A 13406-nucleotide genomic window follows, 5' to 3' on the forward strand; every position below is an offset into this window, starting at 1 on the left:
CGATGTGCGCATTATTTCCAGAAATGGACCGGTCGAATGGCCGCCGCGCTCGTGTGATTTGACGGCTCTAGACTATTTTCTTTGGGGTTATGTGAAGTCATTGGTCTACAGTAACAAGCCGGCGACGATTTGTGAGCTCAGAGCCAATATTGAACGCGAAATTGCTGGAATTTCGGCCGATTTATGCAAAAGAGTGGTCGAAAATTGGGTTCAACGATTGGACTTCGTAAAACGTGCACGCGGTGGTAATGCAAAAGAAATCGAATTTCATACTTAAATGCATATGTTCAAACTCGCTAAAAAAAAAAGAATTAGTTAAAAAAGTCAAACCGTTTGTGTTTTATTCAAAAAAAAAGTTGAAGCGCTCTTACTGAAAAACGCTTTACAAGCGCCTTGCAAATTACCTTCTAAAAATTATTGTGTAACAAAAATACTTGTCTAACTTTCTGCGTTGGCAGAAATCTTATTTTAGTAAAATACTTCGAGCTTCCTTGGAGTGCTACAAAAGCAATCCACGTTGACGATCTAAATATATTTATAGGCAAGATAAGATATCGGCGCCTAAGGGCTCTTTATATGTTCTAAATCTTCAGAAGAGATTTAGACTGGCTTCTCTTATGCTGCCTAAAGCCACGACCAACATCTTTAGATGTTCTAAATCTTCAGAAGAACTGTTGCCTAAAGCCATAACATACTCGAAGATTTTTAATGTTAAATTTTTCTTACACTTCACTTCGCAAACTTCGCAAACTTAACATATTTTATTATAAACGAACTCACAACCTTTTGACGTGTGAGCCACATTAGTTTTCTTTATAGTGGCTTTAAAAATATTGTATATATCTTCAAAAAAGTGGAACTAATCTGTGAACATTTTCGTGCGATTATGTTGAACAATTTTTGACGTGGACAAGAATGCCACAAACGAAAATCATTAAACGACGAGCAAGCGCCATTTTAGCACCGTTAAACACTGGTGCAATGAATTTTGTCGCGATGGTTGCTTAGGTTAGGTGGGGCTATAGTGGTAGTCGGTCCATATGACCAACTCACTTATACCTCACAGGTCCATTGTGATACCACTGTGCAACACTTTCATGAAACAATTTTGAGGCTCTTATGAAGCTCTTAATTCTGTAAGAGAATTGAAAAAGTGTTTACCTAGACAAACTGCTCTGATTCTAGCTAATGCTGGACAATAGCAAAGGAAGTGCTCTACTCTTTCTTCATCCTCCTTATCTCTACAGCTTCTACAATATTCATGGGAGAATACTCCTAGTCTCAAGAAATACTTTCCAAATAGCCAGTGACCGGTGATGGTTGCTTGCTCACCGAGGAAATCCGGGAAGGAAATCTACAAAGTCAGTTGCGAGAGTAATGATGCTTTGCACGAAATGATTTAGCAATTTTGTCATGTCACATACCGTGAGATTTATGCATTAGTATGAGATTTTGCATTACCCCTCGTGGTAAACAAGATGTATTCGCGTAGGATTCCACACAATTCAAAAAAACGCGCTGGAAATGCAACTAGGCAAAGTGCTTCGAAAACTAGTTATACCGATTGCAAAATTATATTGATCTTCTTGAAGACTATTATCAAAAATAGTAAAACCATTCTGAACAGCCAATATTCATTATTCCATTGTTAGGCCAGAAGTATAAATAGCAATCCCCGTGCATAGTTTTTAAGTCACATGATGAATTTCATTTGAGAAAAGCAGGACTGATTTTTCCTGAGAACTGTTTTGTAAAACATTTTAGCCCTCAATCCACGTTAAAAATTAATTACTTTTCACATTTTTAAAAATAAGGGTCGAAATGATCCATATTGGTCGGAAATATTTACAAGGTGCATACGCTATGTGGCTATAACTTCCCGAAACTATGTATTACTTTTCTTTTTGCTCTTTTTCAGATAAGAGATGGAGGAATACAACTTAGCTCAAAAAATGAAGAGGCAGTTATCGTCACTATAAGTGCAAACCACACCGATATAGAAATCTCAAATTCTCTTAAGTGCCTCTTTTCATTCGTTCATTAGGTTCACAGTGAATTGGAATCATGAGACAGCGATGCAGAGTCTGTAAAACGCAAAAAATACGATAAACATTCTAACTTTGTCCGATATACAGAAATTATTCAACAAGTGCAAGTGATCATTGATGAGGACCTTTGAAAGTTTAATGCTTCTGAGGGTCATAACCGTCAAGTTGTCCATGAAGATCTTCGGTATAAGTCCTACGTTATTCGCAGAAGACAGCTTATGTCGAAGTAAATACAAGAACAACGAGTTAGCTGATCAAAACGCTTTCTAAACAAATTTAAACATGCTGAAGCGGCTGAGATGTTATGGTCAGCAAGACCGAAAGACCAACCTCAGCATTAAGAGATGGCTATGTTTCAGTCCTACAAAGGCTCCTGTTGTCATGCATATGAAGCTTTCAGCCACTGTTATGATTTTAGGTGAAATAAAATACAAGTCATACCACCGCACTTTTTTACTCAAGGATTTCGAGTGAAATCTGCTGCATATATCGAGATTTTAGATACAATAGTGAAACGCTGGACTAATATCGTACGTTGCGGCAGCCTATACATTTTTGTGACTTCGAAACTCTGCTCCTTCACACAAAGCGATGGCGACACAAGATTGGATGGCTAAAAATTTCGATGACGACATAACACCCCAGACCTTAATCCCTTAAATTACTATGTACAGGGCTTAGTTGAGTGTGAAATCAATAACATCTTAATGACACTATTTCTTCTCTGAAGCCGGCAATTATTATCATTATGGTCAATATTAATAAGGCGCAATTGATTCGGGCATGCAATCGTTTCTGGACTATAAACGAAGAGGTTATTCGAGCTAATGGAAATTTTATTGAATAGTTTTAAAGATATTTAACAAGTTAATGTTGTGTAAACAAATCCAGGAAGTTTCATTAAATTGTGTTAAAAAAAACTAATTTTTTTTACTCTCAAGCTTTCCTCAAGCACCGTATGCACCCTGTAAGACACAAATGTTCTGCAAAAATATTGCGGCATTTAATTTCATTATGAGCCCTTAAAAACTAAATGATAGGTTAATGCGTTTTTATACGAGATTTTGTTTTAGTTATTTAGAGCAACTAGAAAATCAAATTAGGAAAACTTCAAAACCCTTCAAAAAATTGCGGCGTTTAGGGCAACTCGACAGATGGTCCAATAATCATATTCTACTCCTCTTACTCTTGCATATTTGCTGTATCGCATTCTTGTCTTTTTGTCGTCGCATTTTGTCACACAGTGTAATTAATGGAGAGATGATTGTTTTGAAGCACCCTATATTGGCAGTATTTTCTATACCAATTAATTTAAATGTTGCTCAGTTGCTTAGCAGCAGGTGTATGCAAAAACATGATTTGGTTTTTAGCAGTTTTCCTTAAAAGAAATAAACGAATGTCAAAATTTAAATCTCAATTCACATTCAGGCCGCTTACGATGCAGCAGCACTGCAATGATTGAAAGCTGCCAGGCATAACCTGAAGCCATTCAACTCTTTCAAAGTACACAGCAGCCGATCAAGTGTCCAAGTGAACAGAGAACAGCCTTGAGCATAGAAGGCGGAAAACATACATATACACATGTACACATACATGTATACATACATGTCATGCATGTTGTTACATGTTAGTATATACGAGCGCACACTTATGTATGTCTTGAAATTTTATTCAGCTATTCAGCTCTCATCTGGACATTAAGTGACATGTGCACTTCATGACTTAAAATTGAAGACTGGACAAAAAAGTGGCTTTTACTTTGAAGGACTTTTCAGGCCAAATGGAGTGGCATGCAACAATTTGTTTACATGTCCTATATATTCGGTATACATCATCACACATATAGATACGTATGTATATGTGTGCATACAATGTTCAACCATAAAATGAAAGATTCCATTCGGTTCCTTGATGTTCAATTGCTAGGCTATTTTTCTTTCTTTTGCATTAAAATGCATAAATCACAATAAAAGCCAAACACCAACAAAAGAAACACGTAGAACAACTACGAAATACTCATAGAAGGATTGCCGTCAGTATTTGCCCCTTGTAGTGGGTGAGTGTTGAAGGGGAGCTCGAACATGTGTCGGCGCAGCATACGCTCCGTTACATAGGAGTGTGGCACAAGGCCAATACACGGACATCATTCATTTGCAGCGTGTGCCAATGGCAGACATACTTATAACTGGATATGTATGTAAACTTATCAATGCGCGCGTATAGGCGCCTACGTACAGATTTATTAAAGAGCTGTACAAATTTGTATGTACATTTGAATCGCCTAGTCACCCGGCTAGCCAAAGGATACTAAAATTCTTCTGATTCTAAAAGTTCTTTTATGAGCCATAACGCTTTCACATTGCAGCTTTTTCCTCATAAATGACATAAATGAGCTCTTTTTGAGATCCGAAAGGGCCTTTATTTTTAGCCTCTTTGGAATGCTCTTTTGTAAACTTAAAAAAAGTTACCTCTTTCGGTTGTGCATTTTTGGACATTCATATAATGGAAGACAAAAAGAATTTGCTGCAGTGTTTTGTTAAGTGAACTTTATATGAGCCTTTCTCACGATCGGGTTTATTGTTAGAAAATATATGAATTATAAAAAAAGTTGTGAATATTCCACAAATTTTCGTCAAAATTTAAAAAAAAGTAATAAGAATTTTTCAGAAAAATTGTTGTACACAGTTTTATAGCCTTTTAAATTATATTAAAACAAAGTGGAAATTTGAGATCGTTGAAAATTTGTAGTGTTTTTTGATCATTTTTTCCCAAACAACGTTTCGCGTTTTCTCGGTAGAAAAAAATTGTGCGCTCGTTAACAGAGAATATGCAAAGCATCGTCTAATAAAGAAATTATGAGTAATCAACAAAAACTTTAGGCAATTTGCACTTTGTAATACTAAAATTTAATGACTATAAAACTGAGCACCCAATTTTAAAATAATTTTTTTAATATTGAAATTTTGACGCAAAATTTGTCGAATTTTTATAAATCTTGTAAACTTGACTATTAAGGGTTTAGTTTTAGAATAAGCTATATTAAAAAAAAAATATTTGAAATTAAAAAAATTAATATGGAAATAACCAAATCTGGTCAATATTTTAGTGTCTTTATAATAATTTCGGTAAATGTATAAAAATAAACCAATTTTCAGACAAATTAACGACGATGACTTTAATACTTGGATCCCTTGACTTGGAATTGCTCAGCTGTAAGACCTAAGTACACTTCGTAGAGGAACTGACCGATCATCGGAACTCGAACCAAACCGACAAACGGCTGTAGTCTAAAATAAGAAGAAAAGAAGAGTAAGAACAAAAAGGAAACGGGAAAAGAAGAACAAGACTGAGATATTTATTTATTTATTCACACACAAATTTAGTCTATAAAAATTCATGTATCTTACAGGCTTAAGGCAAATTTATTAATTAAGGCACTAAAAATTACAAATTAATATACAAAAACTTATGAACATAATAGATTAAAAATAATATTGTAATATAATAGTAATATTTCATATATCTTCTTCTTTTCTTTCTCATGCTAACCGGCGTCAGTTGGAGGAACCAAGTGAAAGCAAGTCCTTCTTCCTCGGCACACTCCTTCTCCACCTCATCTTTCCAACGCAGAGGCGGCCTTCCTCTTCCTCTGCTGTCACACATCGAATACTTTCAGAGCCGGAGCGTTCCCATGGCAGCCGGTTCTACGTACCAGAATGACTCGGGTTTTTCCCGACCAAGGGCTGCCGCCCCAGTATACTAGCCCTGTCTAGTGAAACCCATATCATCCCACCCTTTACGTCACAGGAGCAAACTCCCGCAGCAATCCTGCTCCAAATACTTCTCCTCAGAGCTGGAATCGAATCCAACCCTGGGCCAGAAGTAATCTACTGCTGCGTCTGCCACAAACGGCTTCACCCGAACTCCACCTCGGTTAGGTGCAACAAGTGCAACGGGTGGAGCCACTTTAAGACCTGCTCGGGTCTTAAGTCACATAGGGAGTGGTCCACACGGTATGTGGCCACGTGTTGCTCCCGCCAGCAGGCGTCTGATGCCTCCACGGCTAACACACCCCCTGATAGGCCGGCACTAACCGCCCCCACTACCAACACCTCCACGGTGAGGAGCCTATCGGAGCAACACAACTCCCCTTCAACCCCTCCCCTTCCTTCCAGCTCCAACCCCAGTGCGGGGACAAACCAGCAGCTCCTGGTCCCCCGCACAGCCTGTTCCGTGTGTCAGGCCGTAATACCTCGGAATCTGGTAACAGTCCAATGCAATTCCTGCAATGGCTGGTGCCATTTTCGGAGATGTTCCGGCCTGCGCACCACCCGTGAGTGGACAACTGCCTACGTTGCCCCCTGCTGCAGAGCTCTGCACCCACTACCGCCCTCGGAGGCGCGGCCGCCCACCACCATCAGGCCGCAACAGCCACAGTGGATTGCGCAGCAGGCCCAACGCAGACAACACCACGCGTCCCTCACCCCCCGGATTACACTGACCTCGCCGAGAAGCTTCAAGCTTCTCCAATTCAACTGCAACGGACTTACGAGTAAGGTCGACGAGATAGTCGACTTTATGAGCCGGCACAGTATCAAGATAGCTGCGGTCCAAGAAACAAAGCTGCACGCTAGGTCATCTCTGATCACCAGGGATGGCTATAACGTGCACAGACACGATCGCGAGCGAGACAATGGTGGTGGCCTAGCGTTTATAGTCCACCACACTGTGCAGTATCGTCTTATCGATGAAGGAATCGACCTGTCCGGTCAGGCGATTCCGAGCTCGAAATATTTAACGTATATATACCCCCTGTCACCTGCTGCCCGGCAGGATATCACCCTGATATAGGTGCGCTCATCAGAGGTGAAAACCGATTGGTTGTAGGTGACTTTAATGCGCATCACGATCTTTGGCATTCAAGCCTGCCAAATGATCGTAGGGGACAGCAACTGGCAGAGCAGATAGACGACTCGACATTCAGCACAGTGAACGACGACGCCCCCACCAGGGTAGTGGGCAATTGCAGCAGCTCGCCTGACCTAACAATTGCTAGCGCTGGTCTGATAAATAGCATAACGTGGCGACCTATGCTATCGCTTGCATCAGACCACTTGCCCATTATCGTCTCGATCGAGAGACCTGCCGACTTCGTTTCCGCGAATCACCGGTCCTATTTTAACTTTAAAAAAGCTAATTGGGCCGGCTTCACGGAATTCACTGAGGACACCTTCGCCGCTCTTCCCATCCCCATTGATGTGCGCGTAGGCGAACGCGCATTCCGCAAGGTGCTCACAGCTGCTGCGGCTCGCTTCATTCCAGCTGGAAGTTATAAGGACATTCGTCCTCATTTCCCAGCCGAAGCAGCCAGTTTAGCAAACGAGCGTGACCACCTACGCCAGGCCGATCCCGGGGATCCCCGCATAAGGGATCTCAATTTGGAGATCCGGCAACTGGTAAACCAGCATAAGCGGACCAAATGGGTTGAGCACCTGAAGACCTGCAACCTCACCTCTGGGGTGAGTAAGCTCTGGTCCACCGTTAGGTCTCTGTCAAACCCGACGAAGCACAACGACAAGGTGGCTATCACCTTCAACGGTTGCACTTCGTCGGACCCGAAGAGATGCGCGAGCTATTTTAGCCGGCTTTTTATATTGCATCCTCCGGGCGACAGAACCAAGCGTCGTGCTACCAGAAGGCTGCATAAACTGACGAACAACAGTGCGCCACTTACTTTCTCCGGTGATGAGGTTCAGGGGGCCATCAACCATTCGAAATCATCGAAAGCCATTGGCCCTGACGGCTTAAACGCGCTGATGCTGAAGCATCTGGGACCCCTGGGAGTAGGATTTCTCACAAGGGTTTTCAATCTGTCCATGGCCACTCTCATCATCCCTGACAAGTGGAGAGCAGGGAGAGTGGTCCCACTACTGAAACCTGGAAAACCCGCCAACCAAGGGGAGTCTTATCGGCCGATAACTCTCATTTTCCCAGTAGTGAAGACACTTGAAGCCCTCCTACTCCCACTCTACACGAAACACCTGGCCCCAGCCCCACATCAGCACGGTTTCCGACGAGTGCACAGCACCACCACTGCACTCACCGCCATAAACGCCCATATAAATCGCGGGCTTAACCAAACCTGCCCCTGCGAGAGGACTGTCCTAGTAGCGTTGGACTTGAAAAAGGCTTTCGATACAGTCAGCCATTCCACACTACTAGATGACATTTATCAGTCGACACTCCCGCCAGGGCTGAAGAGGTGGTCCGCGAACTACCTGAGCGGTCGGCACTCGTCAGTGATTTTTCGAGATCAAATGTCAAAGCAGAGGAAGATTAAGCAAGGCGTACCGCAGGGTGGTGTCCTTTCACCCTTGCTTTTTAACTTCTACATCTCGAAGCTCCCCCAACCACCAGCGGGAGTTTCCCTGATCTCATACGCTGACGATTGCACGATAATGGCGTCGGGCAATGACATCGATGGCCTGTGTTCCAAAGTGAACAACTACCTCACCGACCTTTCTCGCTTTTTCACTGCGAGGAATCTCCAACTTTCCCCCACCAAGTCCACGGCGACCCTCTTCACCACCTGGACAAAGGAGGTCAAGCTGTCCCTTAAGGTAAAAGTCGACGACACACCAATTCCGACTGTGAATAACCCCAAAATTTTGGGTGTAACCTTTGGCAGCTTGCTCTCCTTCTCTGCGCATACAACCGCAATTGCCACTAAAGTCCAAAATCGCAACAAGGTCCTCAAATCGCTGGCCGGCAGCACTTGGGGCAAAGACAAAGAACTGTTGCTTTCGACATTTAAGGCAATTGGCCGGCCGGTTCTCAACTATGCTGCGCCTGTCTGGTCGCCTGGAACTAGTGATTCGCAGTGGACTAAGCTACAGACCTGTCAAAATACCGCCATTCGGACAGCGACCGGGTGCCTCCTGATGTCACCTATCCAACACCTTCATAACGAGGCACAAATGCTCCCAGTTGCGGAGCACAACAAATTGCTCAGCAAGCAGTTCCTGCTCGGATGTTACCGTAGGTCTCATCCCTGCAGACACCTGCTTGAGCCCGAGCTGCCTCCCAGGCACGTCAGGAGACACCTCCTTGACTACGCTGGCGATATCCAGGACAAGACCGACCGCAACCTACTGGACCGGACAGTATTTAGACAGTCTATAAACGACATTCACCGGGAGACCGTTACCACCTTCTTGAACTCCCGTCCTGTGAATGCCGTAATCGGAGTCCAGCCACCACCTATCGCAGATGAAGAGCTCCAGCTTCCCCGCGAGACCCGTGTAACACTGGCACAACTACGCTCTGGATACTGTAGCAGGTTAAACTCCTACATATCCAGAATCGACCCCGACATACCAAACACATGTCCGGCATGTGAAGGTACCCCGCACGACACTAACCACCTCTTCACATGCCCCCTCAAACCGGCTCATCTAACCCCCCTCTCCCTTTGGACCCAACCTGTCGAAACAGCATGTTTCCTGGGCCTACCCTTAGATGAGCTAGATGAAGACGAACGATGATATGATTACACTGACAGGGCTACCTATGCTGTTAACAACAACAACAACAGAGCCGTTCATTTCCATTTGGACGACATGACCCAGCCAACGTTGCCGCTGAATCTTTATTCGCTCCGCTATGTCTATGTCGCCGCAAGGGTTGATACAGCTCATGGTTTCAGCGCCTACGATACTTGCCATCACCAACGTGCAAAGGTCCAAAAATCTATCGCAGAATATTTCTCTCAAGCACTACAATGGGCGCTTCATCGGATATTGTTTTGAAATATACTTTGAATATACTTTGAACATAAGCAAACTATTAAGGGAAGTAATTCCAAATACAAAAAAATCAAATCAACAAAAACAAATTTCATCGGATATTGTCATCGACCCATACGTTAGGACGGGCATGATGGGAGCTTTATACAGTGTTCGTTTTGTTTGCCGAGAGAGGACTTTACTCTTGTATCACTTGCTGACTAGAAAGAGATTCTCCGTTGGATTTCAAAGCTGCCATTATTACAGGAACTTCTAAACTCCTTTTAAGAAAAGATTGCCACAAAAACAACTTTGACACACAAAATTCTACAAAAGGTAAAAACGTTTTGTTTTACCAAATAAATAATATGTAAATATTATTGAAAGGAATTTAATCGCTTGCATAAAATTTGAGTTTAGTTTTAAAACGAATCCCAAATTTTTCTACAACTATATTACATTAATTCAAAACGTTCGTGTTCTAGGATGGATTTGTTAGTCTTTTTGGATGAGAGGTTTGCTCAGAATCCATCAGATATTGATAACTTATTCCCGGACTACTAAGCGAAGAACCTTGTTTATGACGAGTCGGGGTGTCGGGTACCAAGTTTTTTCTTCAGATATTTATTCGCATCTTGATTTTAGTTCTTTAACACCGATATTGACCGAGCTGTTGAAAAACTGTCCAGCCTTAGCTCGGCCCTTAAAGACTCCATTGGCGGAAGAATTGGTTCAACAACAAAACGATTTATTTTGCGCAATGAAAAAATTTTTAATAAAATAAAATAAATAAAATTAAATAAAAACATTTTTTTTGGTTTTTTTAATTTTATTTGTAAAATATTTTTTGACGTGATAACGTCTTATAATTCGATTTAACAGGCTGCACGCACGAAAAAATGTGTCGTTACCTTGCTCATTAGTGTTACCTTGCTCTTTAGTGTTACCTTGCTCATATGTAGTTACCTTGCTCATTAGTGTTACCTTGCTCTTTAGTGTTACCTTGCTCATATGTAGTTACCTTGCTCATTAGTGTTACCTTGCTCTTTAGTGTTACCTTGCTCATTAGTGTTACCTTGTTCATTAGTGTTACCTTGCTCATTTTTCAGGTAAAAACAAACATCGATTTTGGTTTATTTGAGAAAATGAATGTAGATAATCTCAAGAATGTTGTGTCCAAATTTTAAGTCAATCGGTGCAAAACTCACAAAGGTAGAGCATTATAACCGTGGGCCGCTCCGACTCGGCTACCTGCAATAGAAAACTTTAAATCGATTTTCTGGAAAACGACGTTTCTCAAGTCGGTGGACACTTTTTCTCTGAATCTACTCAACCGTACACACTTTCTCTACATAATTACCGAGGAAACCTTGGGAGGTTTTTTTTTCAATTTTTATTTATTTTACAATAAACAATATTATGCGATTTATCGTCTAAAAATCGCACTTCTACTTCAAATGATAATGTTAAATGTTCAAATAATAAAATTTTTTTTTAATAAAAACTCGACAGGGTTACCTCGGACAATTGATTACCTAATGAAAACTCTTTGATTTTTTGATTTCAGATGACCCAATGCTGAGAAAAACTGTCCACGGCAAATTGCCTTTTTTTCGAGACGTCTGCGTAGATCTGCTGTCAACGGCTCAATTTTGTATATTTTCTTGTGAAAATTTTTGAAAATATTTTTGAAATATGAGTTTACAGTATACTAATTGGATAAATAAATTTATATGAATCATCTTTCCAAAAAAAATTCATAAATAAGTGCATATTTTTAGTGGAATTAACAAACCGCCCCCCCTTAAAGGGGAACTGTACAACTTATTTCTCAGGAAAGCGCAGAACAGATGGAGCTTCATTTCTTCGTGTGCTATTTAGAAAATACTTTAGCACTAGTACAATAGACTCAGACTGCAGATAATTCTGGGGACTCCACGCCATTCAAATTCCAAACTTGGAGCTGTGTTTACCGGTCTTTGGACGATTGGCACTCTCGCAGAAAAGCTAAGTTTACCATTTAATTATCATTCTAAAAGCTGTGTGGACCTTTCAGAGACTATTGAGTATTTTTTCTATAAATACCCGGCAGCCAGACGATTAAGATCACTGGGAGCTTCTTTCTTCGATAGCCTGGGGTAGTGTTCCAACCTAATTCCCATCAACCTTCTCCGCTATATCAACAGCTCTGGTTGGCTGTAGATATCTGCCCGTTAGAGGTCTCAAAATGGTATGAAAATGGCGCCTTGGTGATATTTGATGAGTGCCAGTCTGGTACTTCAAATATTTCACTTAGTTACCTACTTTTGCGTGATTCTGCATCCGTCCGTAAAAACATTGCTTTACATATATATCTATGGAAGAAACTAATAACGGTCAACTGATAGTCAAAAAGTCGCTCAGCCGGTCTGCTGTGCTGATAACGAGCGCTTGCATGTTGTATGTACTTGTATAAATTCATAGGTGTATTGTGTGCAGTATAGTAGCGCGCAGCATGTGAGTTGTAGGCGATAGGTCAGCGCTACGTATGGCAGCCAGTCAGTCAACAATACAGCGCTACAGGCAACAACAAATATGAAGAGCTCAACATTTCAGTTGATTCCGTTGCACCCACTTATTGGCCTCGTGCTCTCGGTGATGTGCAACACGCTGAGAAGCGTTTTCATTTTCGTCATTATTTGAAGCAGCAATGTCTGCTTGTTGTGTGGGGTTGCCCTAGCTAGAACATTGGCTTTTATTTTATGGCTTTTTACTGCATGTGTATGTGTAGAACAAGTGTACGACCAGCAGTTGGCCCGTAATAACAATAATGAAATGCGCAACAACAAGATGGAATATTCTACAAATATAATATATCCAGCAGACATGCAACGTTCCATAAACTGTTATTTCATAACAAAACTTATGGCTATGGCGCGGGCTACTTTCAATTTACTTGCCTCATTTTCCTGCTGCCTATGCTGTCGGTGTGCATTCCTGTGCATATGTAAGTGTATATGTAAATAGGTACTAATATATGAGTATCCGCACGACCTCGCCGGCTGATCGTTTATCTTGCACCACCACTATATCATCGTCGCTTTGCATACGTATTACACTGTAGTGAAGATAACTATCATACTTTCCCAGCAGGAAAAATCCAAACTAGTATATAAATATTCTCATTCAGTTACTGGTATTTAATAGAGGAAATCGTACTAGTTCGTCATTGCCTTGAATAATATCGGTAACAAAATGATCCATTTGTCTGCAAATTAGAATGTCTTTAGATAAGAAAGGTTAAGACTTGTCTATGAGCCTAACAATGCATCAAGTTGATTAGAGGATTATGAGTAGGTAGTACACAAGTACACAATATCCCAGTCGATCAAATAAAGCCAACAAATAATTAACATTTGCATGAAATCTATTCACTTACGGGTATATGTAGACCAGAAGTCAATACAATAGTTACAATAGCTCAGTTTAAGCGTTAAAACGTCAAAAGCGAGAATTATTTTACTTCGGTAGTGTCGGCACTGGCACAGCCAAAAATATTTGTAGAAAAATTAGTTCGGATACTAAAGAGTCCCTA

Source organism: Anastrepha ludens, chromosome 2 (genome assembly GCF_028408465.1).
Source record: "Anastrepha ludens isolate Willacy chromosome 2, idAnaLude1.1, whole genome shotgun sequence".
Lineage (NCBI taxonomy): Eukaryota > Metazoa > Arthropoda > Insecta > Diptera > Tephritidae > Anastrepha > Anastrepha ludens.